This window comes from Protopterus annectens, chromosome 3.part0 (assembly GCF_019279795.1).
Source record: "Protopterus annectens isolate FY-2018-M chromosome 3.part0, PAN1.0, whole genome shotgun sequence".
NCBI lineage: Eukaryota > Metazoa > Chordata > Ceratodontiformes > Protopteridae > Protopterus > Protopterus annectens.
Window position 1 is genome coordinate 450757521 of NC_056731.1, and position 14648 is coordinate 450772168.

Consider the following 14648-nt stretch of genomic DNA (forward strand, 5'->3'; position numbering starts at 1 on the left):
ATCTACCACAAATAATATAACTTATCTAAAACAAATGACACAAACTGCCTTCACAGCCATTGAAACCTAGCTCAACAAAGCAAATCTCTTGGTAAACCCTAACAAAACCAAACTACTGCTCTTCACATCTAAATCAGACCCCACTGACTTTAAAATATATTCCCTCAATAACACAGAACTAGAACTGGTTCCCCATGCCAAATTATTAGGGGTTACAATAGATAAATTATCATTTGACCTACATATCCAAAATGCATTAAAAAACACATCAGCAACTTGGAATGCTATATAGGCACAAAATATTTATGAACCTAAACACAAAAAGAACACTAGGCTCCAGATAGCTCCTGCCCTCTTTACTATATGGTGCCCCTACACTAACCAACCTCTACACTACACTAACAAACAAACAAGAATCCTGTTACAATAAAAATGCCAAATTTGCCACAGGTCTACCATTCTACAAATATCACTGCACTGCCCTTACTTCCTTTAACTAGCTGAATATATCCCACCAGCTAACTACCAACAACTAGCCATTGCCCATAAAATAATCTATAATCCAGAAAAATGCCCTTCCATACATTGTGTTCTCCCAGCCTACACTCCCAATCGATCCCTATGTTCCAAAGACAATTATTAACTCTATATAAGCCAAATAAAATTGCAGGACAATCTTTTTACTCCTATTCCATAACCAGGTTATTGAACACACTACCACTAAACATCATGTCCACACTAAATCACTGGAACTCTAAATTCAAGATAAAACAATTATTACTTAAGTCAAGCAACTGTCCCTGTAAAAAAAAAAATTAATAATAAACAACTATGCTATAAGTCCAGCAATCACCTTTCCTTCTCTGCTCTATCTATTCCACATCTATTTACTAGCATTACTTATATCTCTCTGCTCAAACTCATATAGATTCTACACTCATTTAATACTCAACTTTATATATCCAATCTGTATCATCTGTAATCTACTGTAATCTACGGTATACCTAAACAAATTACACTCTTCTCTCTGCCTTTTCTGATGACCCCTATTTTTACTTGTAAATATGTACATATGTATAAAGATATATAATGATAACTAATACTTTTGACAAAGGTAAAACAATTTCAAGACATACTTTCATGGAGAACTGTATTATAAACAAATCTTCAAATTTATGGCTAGTACTGTTTCTCCACTAAAAGTTTTCAACATGTTTACATTATTTATAACTCTTTTTATGCTATTGTACTGTAATATTGTACTGTATTTGTATTGTTTTATTGTATTGTACAACAACAACACTGTAGTATATAGAGCGCTTCTCCATAGGCCTCTGCTGAAAATGGGTTCTCCACCCAATCGGACTTTCATGATAACTTGTTTGTCTTTTCAGCTTTTCCCAGTTAGGGGTTGCCACAGTGGAACTCCGATCCACTAATGATTGGCAGTAGATTTTTATGGTGCCAAGTTGCCAGCCCGACGCCCAACCTTCAGCGAAGGCACGCCCATTCACGTATGTCTTTCGGAGGCCACTCAACCATAGGGAGGACATACAGACTCCACACAGAAGGCACTCCACCCGAGAACTGAACAGGAGAACCTCTTGCTGTGAGGCAACAGCGCTACTGCTGTACCACCGCGGCTTTTACTTTCATGGTAACAAAATGTCAAATAAATAAAATAAATATTTATTATGCATTTTCATGATTCATATGGTAATGTGCAATTAAAAAATTATTCATGAAAAGTTAATTGGGTTGCCGTGATTGGTTGACAACTTAATTTATGTAAGATTGCAATTAAATGCTCTGATGAAGTTCTTTTTGAATGTACAAGGACGAAAGTGCTAAGTATTTTTGTTTGCATAGCATGCAACAATAAATTTCATGTGTTGGAGACATATTCATTGTTATTTCCACCTTTTGTTTGGCACTATTAAATGTTTTAAATTTGGGCTTGAAGTAGTTAGGTCCGGTCAATTCAGTACCTCAAAAGATAACAGATTACTGTGGAACAGTTAAAAGAGGTGATTTACAGCTTTTTGATCACCCCTTACCTTCTATGCACCTCTGAATAATTTAAATGCTTCTTTGGGTAGCTGTTCTGAGACAACATCTCTGTCTTGAATTTTACTAATTAAAAGCAAATGTAAGCACTTTTAACTGTCCTGTGAGAAATCAATTTCATGATGCTACTGCTTTGTTAGAAACAAGCACTCAGGATATTTTAAATCTGCCAGAGGGTTTGCTCAGGAGACCTGTCAGCTGGCTACATGTAACTACATTTTTGTTATCTTATTCATAACTAATCTTCACATTGTAGCTACAGCCTGACATTTTAAATCTGCATTAATTAAACAAAAACCTCAAAATGCAGTTTGCTGCATAGAATTTAAGGACATCCCTTGCATTACATGTGCTAGCTATATATCACTGACATTCATCTAGCCCATAGTTATGTGAATTTCACACCTTTCTTTAGTTTGAATAAAATATGCCTATCATTTTGCTGTGTGCCTCTGTCAAAGCAGTGAAGTAAAGTAATCCCTATATCTGCAATCTCCCCATCCATTGGTCAGACCAGAGAGGTGCTGCCTCACATGTACTGGGATTTTGTTCCACCACATAATAGGTCTGCTGGGTGATGAATCTGTCCCTCTTCCAGCACGCTCTATTTATAAGTGTGGTGTAGTTCGCCCCCTTGTGGTTGAGGAGGGGGATCTTTTTTGAGGTGAAGCATATTGATCAAATCTGGGTTTGACATGGCCTTATATGTCAGGCACAGGTCACCTCTGAGCAAGCGGTATGAGAGAGACTGAATAGGAGTTCTTTTCTCTCCAAGCAGTATATTTACATATTTTTTATTTTTTTTATATCCTTTTTTTTGGACTTGGGGCCTTTCAAGCTGCAGCAGGTGTCTGGTCAGATACATTCCGACGGGCATTGTACTCATCATTAGGTCTAATAAGTGATGAGTACAGGGGACGATGACCTCCCTTGATCTAGATGTGAATCCCTTCATGATCAGGGTGTGATATAGAAAGGTTTTCCTAACTACTTTAAAACATGAGTGTGTCAAGCGAAGGCTGTCAACCTGGGTCCCCAGATCTCTGATGACTTTTTTTTCTGTGCTCAGTGGATTGCCACCTATAGCTAGGGGTAGCCTTGTTTTCCTTTTCCCAAAGGGTATGACTTTTTTTTTTTTAACTGAGCCAGGCCATGGCTCTGCTTTATCCATTCCATCATTGTGAGGCTTTTCTGGAGTCATCTTTGTCAGATGTGTTTGTGACTGTGGCACGTTTGCAGTCATCTTGTCACTTTGTCAGCCATAACCTCCTGTGTTTGCTTGTACTTCAGAAAAAGTACTGCAAAAACAGAGTGGACCCAGGACTGAGGCCCACTGGGACACAGGGGGACACCACTTGTGAGGCTCTTTGAGTCTGAGCAACTCTGACCCTGTGGACCCTGTGGGTTCTGTCACTTAGCCATCATGTGGGTTTACATTGGTTTACATCAAGCTGATGAGTTTTTGATGAGGGTCGGATAGTGGGCCAGGTGCCAGGCCTTGCCAGAGGGTAGTAGGCTGTATTTGCTGCCCTCCTCAATCCTTTTCAGCCTCACTGACTCAAAAAACAAGTCAAGCAGCAGAGGCAGGATCCAACAAAGGATCACAGCTTTGCTGAGTTGGATGCAAGTCTCCAAAGTTCCTCCAGTTTTATTTATGAGTTCCATTATGATCCTCTCCATACCTTTGCATATAAGGCAAGCTTGAGCAATTCCAGGGTCTGTAATTTCAGTCTGTGGAGGCACCGGGACCACAGTGTGGTGCCACGCCAGGCGTATGCTCTTGGGCACGATCCTGAGGTGAGGCTAGCTGGTGGGTGCTGCTCTAACTGTGGGTTTAATTCTCATTGAGTTCATGAAGCACATTAGAATCACACCTGTGGTCCCATGGATGTCCCATGGATGCTGTGTTTTTGTTCTCACCTGGGCTTTGGATGTTCTCTGGAATAGGGAATCTGGGGTTTGGGTCTCTCCTGAAGTTTGCACTGAACCAACTGACCACTCCCACCAGGTAATTCTGATTTTCCCTAGAAGCTTTCAGAGAAAACTGCAATGTAGCCAGTTTTGCTACATGTCGGCCTGCCATTACATATACAAATCACAAGGTGGCATAATAGAAGACTCAGCTGAGCAGATTACTGACAATAAACAGCAAATTAATGAACTACACACACAGTAGCCCTACATCTAAACAGCGTCTAAAATATGTGGGGGTATAATACATTTTACAGAAGTTAGTAGAACAGCCCTGTACACCATAAATATATAAAGGGCACAAGTACTAAGGAGATGAGCTAAGGCATGGTTTAGATAGTACAGCAGCATTGGACACACTCTACATAATAAGTATGTAAGGCAGGAGAGGTTTATTATGGCCATTCAAATGATTTATGGGTACAGCATACCAGAAACACTTGTACACAACATGGCTCACTGAATCTAAATGTGCACGAGTGGACAGTCCATTTTAAAAAGACCCTGGACTGTTTGCACTCATACGCTACTTCAGTACAGGAGTACTCAATTGCGTGTCTTATGGACTTCATACATAATCTGTGACTGGCATTAAAACAGTATGAAGTCCTGCCATGTAACACCATCCACTTGCCATAAAATATCCCTACATTTTTATAACTACTGTGCTGCTGTAACATTGGATGACAGAGTTAATATCTTTATAGTTGTTGAAATGTGAGGAGTACAGCTCTGCACATGGAGCTCTTGTTTTGTGTAATATACTTCCTTTTTTGCATGAAGATGTGTGTCATGGTCCACATAGTCAAAGGCTTTAGAGTAGAAGTAAATGTTTTTCCCTGAAACTCCAGTGTTTTCCCTGTTAGCCATTGAATGTTGGCAAGTCAATCTCTGGTTCCTCTACCTTTTCTGAAACCAGCTTATATATCTTGCAGTTTTTGATGTGTGTCTGTATATGTGTGACAGATGCGTGTATCTCTCTCTCTCTCTCTGTATGTATATATATGTATGTATATATATATATATATATATATATATATATATATATATATATATATATATATATATATATAAAATATATATTTTGATTGAAATTCTCTGCTTTTTGTTGTATATTTTTCAGTAAAACCAAACTAGGGGGAGGCCTCCGCCCCCACCCCTAACTATATATACTAACTCCAGGGTCGCACTACAGTGGGGAAAGGGATATATCCCTTTTATTTTCCTGCAAGTACTACTTGTCAGGCAAATGAGTTTCAGGCAAATGAAGGTGACCCATATATATATATATATATATATATATATATATATATATATATATATATATATATATATATATATAAATATATATATATATATATATATATATATATATATATATATATATAAATATATATATATATATATATATGTGTGTGTGTGTGTGTGTATATTTGCTTTTATTTACTGCAAAAGTCTGACTAGGTACAATGTCCATTTTCAAAGGAGGCCCAGGGAGAAATGTTTCAAGAAACAGTTGATGTACTATATAACAAAGTTTGAACAAGGTCTGAAGAAATATGTGCAGTAATACAGGTGAAACAAGTGTAATTGATAATTTAAGCACTCTTTAATATTGTCCTTTTATGGACTTGGAATATAAATTAAGCTACTGTAATCCAGTGTCCACTGTTGTATTTTTCATATTTGTGACAAATTATGGACAACACTGTACCACTGCCATTTTTTGTAGGATTTTAAACAATTCAGCTAGAATTATATCACTTTCTACAGCCTATTTATTAGCTAATCTTTCTAAAGCCCATGCGGCTTAGTATCCAGGATGTATGTAGGTCAGATGACTTCAGTGTACAGGATGTCAGAGGACATAGTAGTGTACATATGAGTGATGCTCATGTTCTTCTTATATATTTTTTTGTATATTTATGCCACTTCTTCTTAATATCTCCAGCTTCTGCTTTTAGTATATTTCTCCCACCTTTATCTTTCACCCTGCTCGTTTTTACATGGAGGATTCCCTTACTATTATCAATTGTCTTGAAAAGAACTTATTTTTTCAGCCATTTTCTTCTTCAAATTCTTTGCATTGCTTCTTTAAGTATACCTCCTTATCTATTTTTCTATTTTCTGGAAATCTGCCTTCAGTTTAACATACTTTCCCATTTACATTGCCTTTTGTTCTCGTTCTTTCCTTGGCCACTTCTAAAGTGTCCACAGACAGGCATTTTGCCTTCTTAATCTTCTCTTTGGAATATTTTTTGTTGCCATCTGCTGAGCAATATAGCTGGTTTGGGGGGCTTTTCCTGATTTCTTTAATCTGATTCTAAATTTTGCAATGAAAAACTGATATTCCAGACTAGAGTCAGCGTCAGGCCTTTATACTGTCTGTACAGAGCTTTTCTATCTCTGGCTGCATGTTATATAGTCAGTCTCCTATTGATATTGCTCATCTGGTGATATTCATATATAAAGTTGTCTCTTAGGCTGAGAAAGTGAGTGTTTGTTATGACCAGTGAATTATCTTGGCAGAATGCTACTAGTTTATAGCCTGTTTCATTTCATGTACCAAAACGAAGCTTGTTCTTTGACTACCAACTTTAGCTTCCAGTTATGTAAGATGAATGTAGTATCTTTTTTGGTATTATATACAGATTGTGCTGCAGATCCTTATAAACCTGATCAGCCTCCTTCTCTTCAGCATCTGTAATTCCAGTATAACTTTGTATCACTGTAATGCTGAACAGCTTGCCTTGGAGTCTGAGTGAGATCGTTCTGTCATTTGGATAGTAACTGAGCACTGATTTTAACACTCTTATTGACTTTAAAAGCTACTGGATGTCCAATGCATGATCCTTGTCCAATGTAGAAGATTTGATAATTACCTGATGCAGAATGACACACTGCAGTCCATTTTAGCCCTCTAGTTCCCAAGATATCAATATTTAGTCTTGTCATGTCACCTTTAGTCACCTGAAGTTTATCTTTTGATTCATAATTTTTTGCAACATCATACTTTTCTTTTGTCTGTGATCAAATTAGCAGACAGATATCATAACATTTAGCACTATTCGAACTGGTCATCTGTTTGTTCGTAGTAATATACTGTGCACTTTCAGTCCTGTGGCCCTCAATCTCCAGGGTCCTTTCCACATGTCTTGAGTTAATTTTGCTCATAGGGTTTTCTTGACAAAAAATAATGGAGTGGATTGCTATTAAATTCTCCAATGAACTGTACTAGTTTCATATTTTTGTCATGACCTGCCTGTCTTGGGTGGCACTACATAGTGGGACTCACAGTTCCGCAAGCATTTTAGCAGAACAAGTTAGTTATTCACAGAAGTCCAGCACATTCAGCCTTAATGCATACAGGAATGACTACAAAGACCTGGAAGCCAAAATACCCCTGAAATACCCCAGATTGCAGAATCACAAAACTTATGTGGTCTTACAAATAAAATAAAATACTTGCAGTATTTCTACACAAACCTATACTTTGATACTTGATTATGGAGAATGTAAGGTCCACTTGAGCTGGGCATTTACCAGGTACTCTTGAGCTGACTGCTTCATTTGTGTACCAGATTAGAACAGATTTGGACACAAGTCCCTAATGTTTAGCTGTACTTTCTCTCAGTTGGTGTGAGGTGTAGTATAGTACATAAAGAGACTGAGGGTGTGAGACTCCACACTATCAAGGCATGGGGGCTTGCCTCCCTGCTAAAACACTGTTTTGTACTTTTACATCTTCCTGTTTGATCACCAGCATCAATGTTACTGGGCAGGTGACAGCAAGAGACTTTGCTTGAACTTTTATAGTAGTTCCTTGTGTAATGTCCGCTCTAAGTAACTCCAGTACAGCAGAGCTGAACAACTTTATATTCCCACAGTAAGCCATAGTTGGTGTATAGATTTGCAATCAATATCACTAATAGAGGCTGATCACTCTGTTTTAGGAACAGCACTTTTAGATGGTTTTCAGCACAGTTCTGTAAAATATCACCAGCTGAAGGGAAGTTAAAACGCAACTGCTTGTTTTTAAATATCAGAAGTGTAAACAATAAATATCTTTTACTAATAAACCAAAACCACAGGCTAGAGAAATAATGAATTTTGTAAGCTAAAAAATGGGCACATTTATACATTTGTGATATTTGCGAGGTGGCAGGCTTCCCTCTACTCCCAAGGTGAAGGCTGCACCCCCACACCCCAACAGTTAATATAGTGTATAGTGTAACTTCAAGTTTGTATATCCTTGGGGAAAATACACTTTCCCTGGAATTCAATAAACTCTGTGTAGGCTTCGTGCAAAGCCAACACGGAGTTTTCATGTGTGAGGGGTGATATGTGGTGAGCAGCAACATTTATTGCATATTCATGCTATGCACTGCATTTAAATGCAAATAAGCAAGGTTTTGTGACTGGCAACAGTGTTGCCATGCAGGAAACCATGTAAGTGAACACAGATAACAATTCTGTTTAAATCAGAGCACTGAAGGTCCATGGTTTTGCGAAGAATGCCACAATGATCGCCAGGGCTTAACAGATAACTCTCAATTTCTTAGTGCAAGACATCTCCGCAAAGGCCAATATAATGGGGGGGGGGGGGGCAATGACCCAGAAATAGGAACATATTTGACATATTTGCTATTTATAAATGTGCTAGAATAATCAGGGGTTTGTGTTAAGATACACGTTCTGAAGGATTTGAGGTCTGAAACTCAAAAATATGTAATTATTGAGTCATATAAGTCCTAAGAAAATATATGGCAGAAAACCACAAATTTGATAAGGAACACATCACAAGATATAAAGGCAAAAATCTTGACATTCTGTGAAAATCTGGACAGTTGAGAAGTATGATTAAGTATATGATCCAAATGCAGTACAGGACAGTGTAGCTACAGTGCAGATTATTGTGAAACCCCATTCCTTGCATTCTGTAGTGAAGCTGTGTAAATGATCTGTAAGTGTACATGGACTACCATGTAAAATTAACACCCAGGGAAAATGTGTATGTTGAATAGAGACATACAGATGAATTGCAGGAATGAACACAGGGAAAGAGGACAGGTGAAACAACCTGATGTACAGCAGATAAGGGCATGCCAATGGAAGATGGTTGTAGCAAGAACACCAGTTATATATCAATATGGTACAGTAGGGACTGCACAGTGAAAATGTGTATTATGTGACTGTCACACAAAGTAACATAACAATGGGGAGGATGTCTGCATGAGATAAGCATCCTTACATGAACAATGCAGAGAACATCTATTAGGGATGTTATATACAATTGGGTAGAGTGCATTTTGTGAAGCCGTGCAAATCAATTTGCCTACATATGAGTGTAATCTCATCAGAGGTCTCCATCAAGTGGGACACAGGTAAAGGCTCGTGGACAACATTAGAAGAAGCAAGCACAATCATGGCCAATATTAGAATATCACCAGTAATTCCATGTCTCTGACATAATATATGTGATTTAGAGTGAGCAGAGATGATTCTGTAGAAGCACACTTGTACAACTGTTATGACATGTACACACTATTAGGGTAATCATGCACACTGTCCTGGCCCTGTAACATCTGCTGGAGGTTTTAGAAGGGACACTGATAATATGTGACATTATTATCAATACAGGCTATTTGACTGGTGTGCATGGCATATATATAAATATATATATATATATATATATATATATATATATATATATATATATATATATATATAGGTACAATCCACACAGTGGGTCTGTAGCAGTCCGTCGAAATGGCTGATGATTGAACACCAGATGTTCGAGCTGTGAAGTTCAAACACTGATTATAGCGAAGCCGCAGAACCCCAAATTCTTTCCCAGGGAAAGAATTTGGTGGGCCGTTTCTGTGGCTTTGTGATTATCAGGACTGTGGTGGGAAGTTACGGGTCGGGTTCAGGTAAGTGTGCGATTGTGTGGACAGTAGGGCACGGGTTAGGTGAGTTAGGGTTAGGGCGCGGGTGAGGTGGGTGTGTGATAGTGACAGACTTTAGGGTTAGGGTGGGATAGGTGAGTTAGGGTTAGGGCGCGGGTCAGGTGAGTGTGTGATAGTGACGGACCTTAGGGTTAGGGTTTGGGTTAAGGTAAGTGGATAGATAGTAGTGTATGTACAGTTTAGTATAGGGTTAGATATAGGATTTTAAGTGTTTGTGTGTGGATTGCTGTTTTTTTGGTGTGCTTGTGTTGTGTGAGTGTTTCTTGGAACAGCGATTTTTTTCCCTGGGAAGAAAATAGTTGTTCTAAGACTTCGATGTTTTTGTACTTCGTGGTTAGAAGTTCGAACATATGGTGTTCAAACTTCAGCCATTTCGGTGAACTGATATAGACCCCACACAGTCACGAATGTAACCCATGCCATTAATGTTGTCAAACAGCTATGCATGCACTGTGTTCATCACAGGAACAAGTATCACACATATATCTGGTGTAACACCTTAATGGAGTTTCTGCACCAATAGACAGTGATGTTTATGCCACAAAAAGAATACCTAGGTATGGCCAATAAGATATGTGACAGCTCACTGTGGCAAAGGTGGTACACTTCAGTTACACATCACTGGAAGATGTGTAGTGAACTACATGAAGAAGGGTGCATTGTACCCAGTTATTGATGTGATGAAGGCTGGGAACTATGAGGGTATTGTGGCTTGTAATGTGGATGTCCTTCACATACTCAGTAGCTGTGTTATGTACAAGGAAGCAATCAACACTGTGGCCACATGCTGGTGTACATTCCATATACCATCTATCCCAGGACACAGGTCACATACCTATTGGCCTGATTATAGGGTGTGTGCAAAAAGTGCAGTGTCATCCCCTTTGGTAAAAACTCTGTACCCATGAACTACCACATAGGCAGCAATCTACTTAACACCAAATATGTGATAAGAGACCTTGGGACCCAGGTGGACAGTAGTCTCTCCTTTGATAGTCACATCACCACAGTAGTCAGGAAATCCTTCTGCGTAGCACACTTCATCATAAAAGGGTTCTCATCCAGGAAAAAAGAGGTCATTGTTCCCCTCTACTCGACACTCATTAGACCCATTATAGAGTACAACGCCCCTTTTAGAATGTACCTCACAAGACATCTGCAGCAGCTGGAAAGGGCACAGAAGTACCTCACAAAGAGGATTACTGGCCTCAAACAAATGCCCTACACTGACCGCCTCAAAAAACTCCAGCTTTACTCCGTAGCATATCACCTACTCCGAGGTGATCTCTGCCTAACATATAAAGCTACGTCAAACCCAGAGCTGTTAGACATGCTACACCTAAAGAAATCCCAATCCCTCTGAGCTACATGCTCTAGGGACCTAAACCTTGTTACCACAATAAACAGGACATGCTGGAGGGATAGATTCCTGTCCCAGAGACTTCCCATACTCTGGAACAGGCTACCCATCTATGTCAAGCAAAGTTCTTCATTAGCACTCTTCAAGAAAAATCTTGATGAGTGGATGGGAAATAGGAAATACACCCTGGGGATCACTTCTGTGTCTCTGCTCAACAGTGGCACAGGAAAATAACTTTCTTGGGTGGGGTAAGCCAGGGAACCTTGTTGGCTAGGCTTACGTAGGCCCTTGGACTGATAGCCTAGTACCTACCTATGAACCTATGTTGTCTATATTATACTTGGGTTGTGCATTTGTTTTCCTGACATAACAAATCCCCCCATGTTGTTGTGTCATTGCAAGTGGTGTCACAGCTGTGGCAGTAATCTTTGGTGTGTGTTGATACTGTCTGCATTATATTAATATCACAGCTGGAGTCAATGACTGCCCACAATCTGTAATCCTTCAGACAGCTGTTTGGACACAGGATGTGTACGTCATTTGTGATGTCTGCGACTTAAATACTGGACTGGAAAGGGCCTAGCAGACAGCTCTGATATGCGGACCTGATCAGTGGACCTGAGATATAGTTCACTTTACACGTTTCAACATATTTCCATGCCATGTATGTGATACAGTGCCCCCCCCCCTGGTGATATAGGTGTTTTGGGCCACATCTGACAGTGATGAGTGAATAGCTCAGTGCGGATTTGTGTCAAATGCCTTGGACTTGTCAAGTTCAAAAGGATGATAGTGTTGTCATTATGCATGCCTTTGATGACCTCTTTGAAGACATCCAACAGATGTAGCAGACATGATGTAGCATTAACAACTCACACAGGTCTGTTGCACACAGCTGGGATATTACTAGTGTCATTTAATAAAAGGTTCATGATGACATGTTGGTCTACCTCACAGATAAGGAGAGTCAGGATGCATCTATACATGCATGCATCAGGTGCTGTCCCCCCAACTGACATGGATGCATGTTGATGTACACCCTTCTACAGGAACACAGTCTGTGTGGAGGGTGTGTTGAATTGTGTATTCAACCATGTCAGGGAGGTATATGTGCTGAGTCACATGACAGGTGATCTGTGATGTTGTCACAGCCTACTGATTCTGTATGATAGGCCTGGATGAAGGTAAGACAGTGCATACTGGCTATCCTGATCTGGCTTAGGGCTTGGACACAATCCTCCGCATAGGTATCATTGAGATACTCACCTAGCTGGGGATTAATACTTGTGTCACTAGATGAGTAACCAATTGGCTCACTGACAAAACACATACTGTGAAAGTTGGTAAATCAACCAGTACCAGTACAGTTGTCACCATTGGCATACCCCAGGGATCTGTGCTTGCCTTTACTATTTGGACTCTATTTCTCGACAGTTCAGTCTAAAGTATATGGCATTTGTATTATCACGTTTCTTGATTTCTTGCATATCAGGTGCAATCATCAAGTCCACCTATGATGATAACATATTACAGGAGAGGCTAACACAGACAAATGATTGTTGACAAAGCCACATGGTCTGTAAATAAATGCAAAATGTGTCTTTATTTTGTCGTTCTGCAAAGTGGGAATTCCCTGCTAATTACATCATTGACAACAGTCCAGCTATGCAGAAACCCAGTGATGCAAGCACTGGGAACACATGTAGATAGCAATCTGAACTTTGACCACCAAGTGTCCACACTGTTATTGAAAGCCTGTGCTGTGCGCATCATAAGTCATGCCATTGTATTCAGATCTATGGATTATATTAAAGCACTGTACCTGAACCTCATCAGAACAGTAATATAGTATAATGCTCTCTTATGCATGTATCTCACCAGAAACATGCAGCAGCTGGATAGAGCACATGTGTTTCTCACCAAGAAAACACAGGGCCTACAAACCATGCCATGACCTATGTGGATAGACTGAAAGCCATGTCACTGTAATCTGGATCATATAGGATGAGGTGACTTTTGCCTGCCCTCCAGGCCAGTCTCTGACCATGCCCTGGTGGGAATAGTGCACATTCACAAATCAAATATATCTGATGTGATCAGCAGTGTCTAGTGAGGAGAATATGATAATAACAGTGTCCCACATGCTGGTGTAAAAGGCTACAAACCATGCCTTTTACAACAATGCAGGTCAACTTATAGTGGATGACATTAGCAGGGTATGTTGGAGAGATGTTAGGAGGCCTGCATGAAATTGATGTGTAGGCATGTTCAAGTATCAAAACACTGTCAATCCATGGGATTGGAGTGGTAACAGTAGAATACAAACTTCTGCTGTTTGGACTGGACACCCCCCCCCCCCAAGTTGACTGCAGTTAGAACACAGCCCCTACTTATCCAAGTCCACAGACTAAAGAACTCAGTACTGTATGCAAGTGCCATGGCACAAGTCTGACTTTTACAACACTACATGCCAACTTACAGTGGATGACATCAGCAGGGCATGTCAAAGAGAAGATGTTGGGAGGCATGCATAGGTTCATAGCTTCGTACGTTCATAGGAGGTTACTAGCCTAATTGCCTTAGGGCATTTATAAGCCTAGCTGCGTAAAGACACAAGTACCCTTACTGAGCATAGTTAGATGGTCATTGTTAGCAGAGCAGTTTTGTGATCAGCACCAACTGGCCCTGTCCATGAGGGAAACAGGTGCCATTCCAGGGTTCAATTTACAATCACCCATTGAGTTGTCAAGGTTGCGTTTAAATAGGGTCATTGAGGAGCACTGCTTCACATGCAGTGGGAACTTATTACAGAGGAGTAGCAATTGCTGGGAGATATATCTGTCTCCCCAGCATGTTCTGTTTATGTCACAGGCTAGGTTGAGATCCCTAGAGCAAGTTATTCTCGTCCCATTTGATTTGCAGATGTCCAGAATTTCTAGTAGGGCAGGGTCTGAGACTACTTTGTAGGCCAGGAATAGCTCACCTCTCAGCAGCCGGCATGATACTGAGTACAGTGGCAGGTCTTTCAGTCTTTCCACATTTGTCATAGTTTGGAGGCCCTCCCTAGTCACAAACCTCTGTGTTTTCTCCAGTTGCTACAGGTGTCTGGTAAGGTACAGACAGAAGGGAGCACTGTACTCAGTTAGTGGTCTGATAAGGGTGGAGTACAGCAGAGCTATGATTTCCCTGGTTTTGGATGTGATGGCCTTATTTATGAGGTGCACAATGTAGAATGTGTGTCTCACCCAAAAAAATTATTGGGGGAAAACCCAAACCCCCTT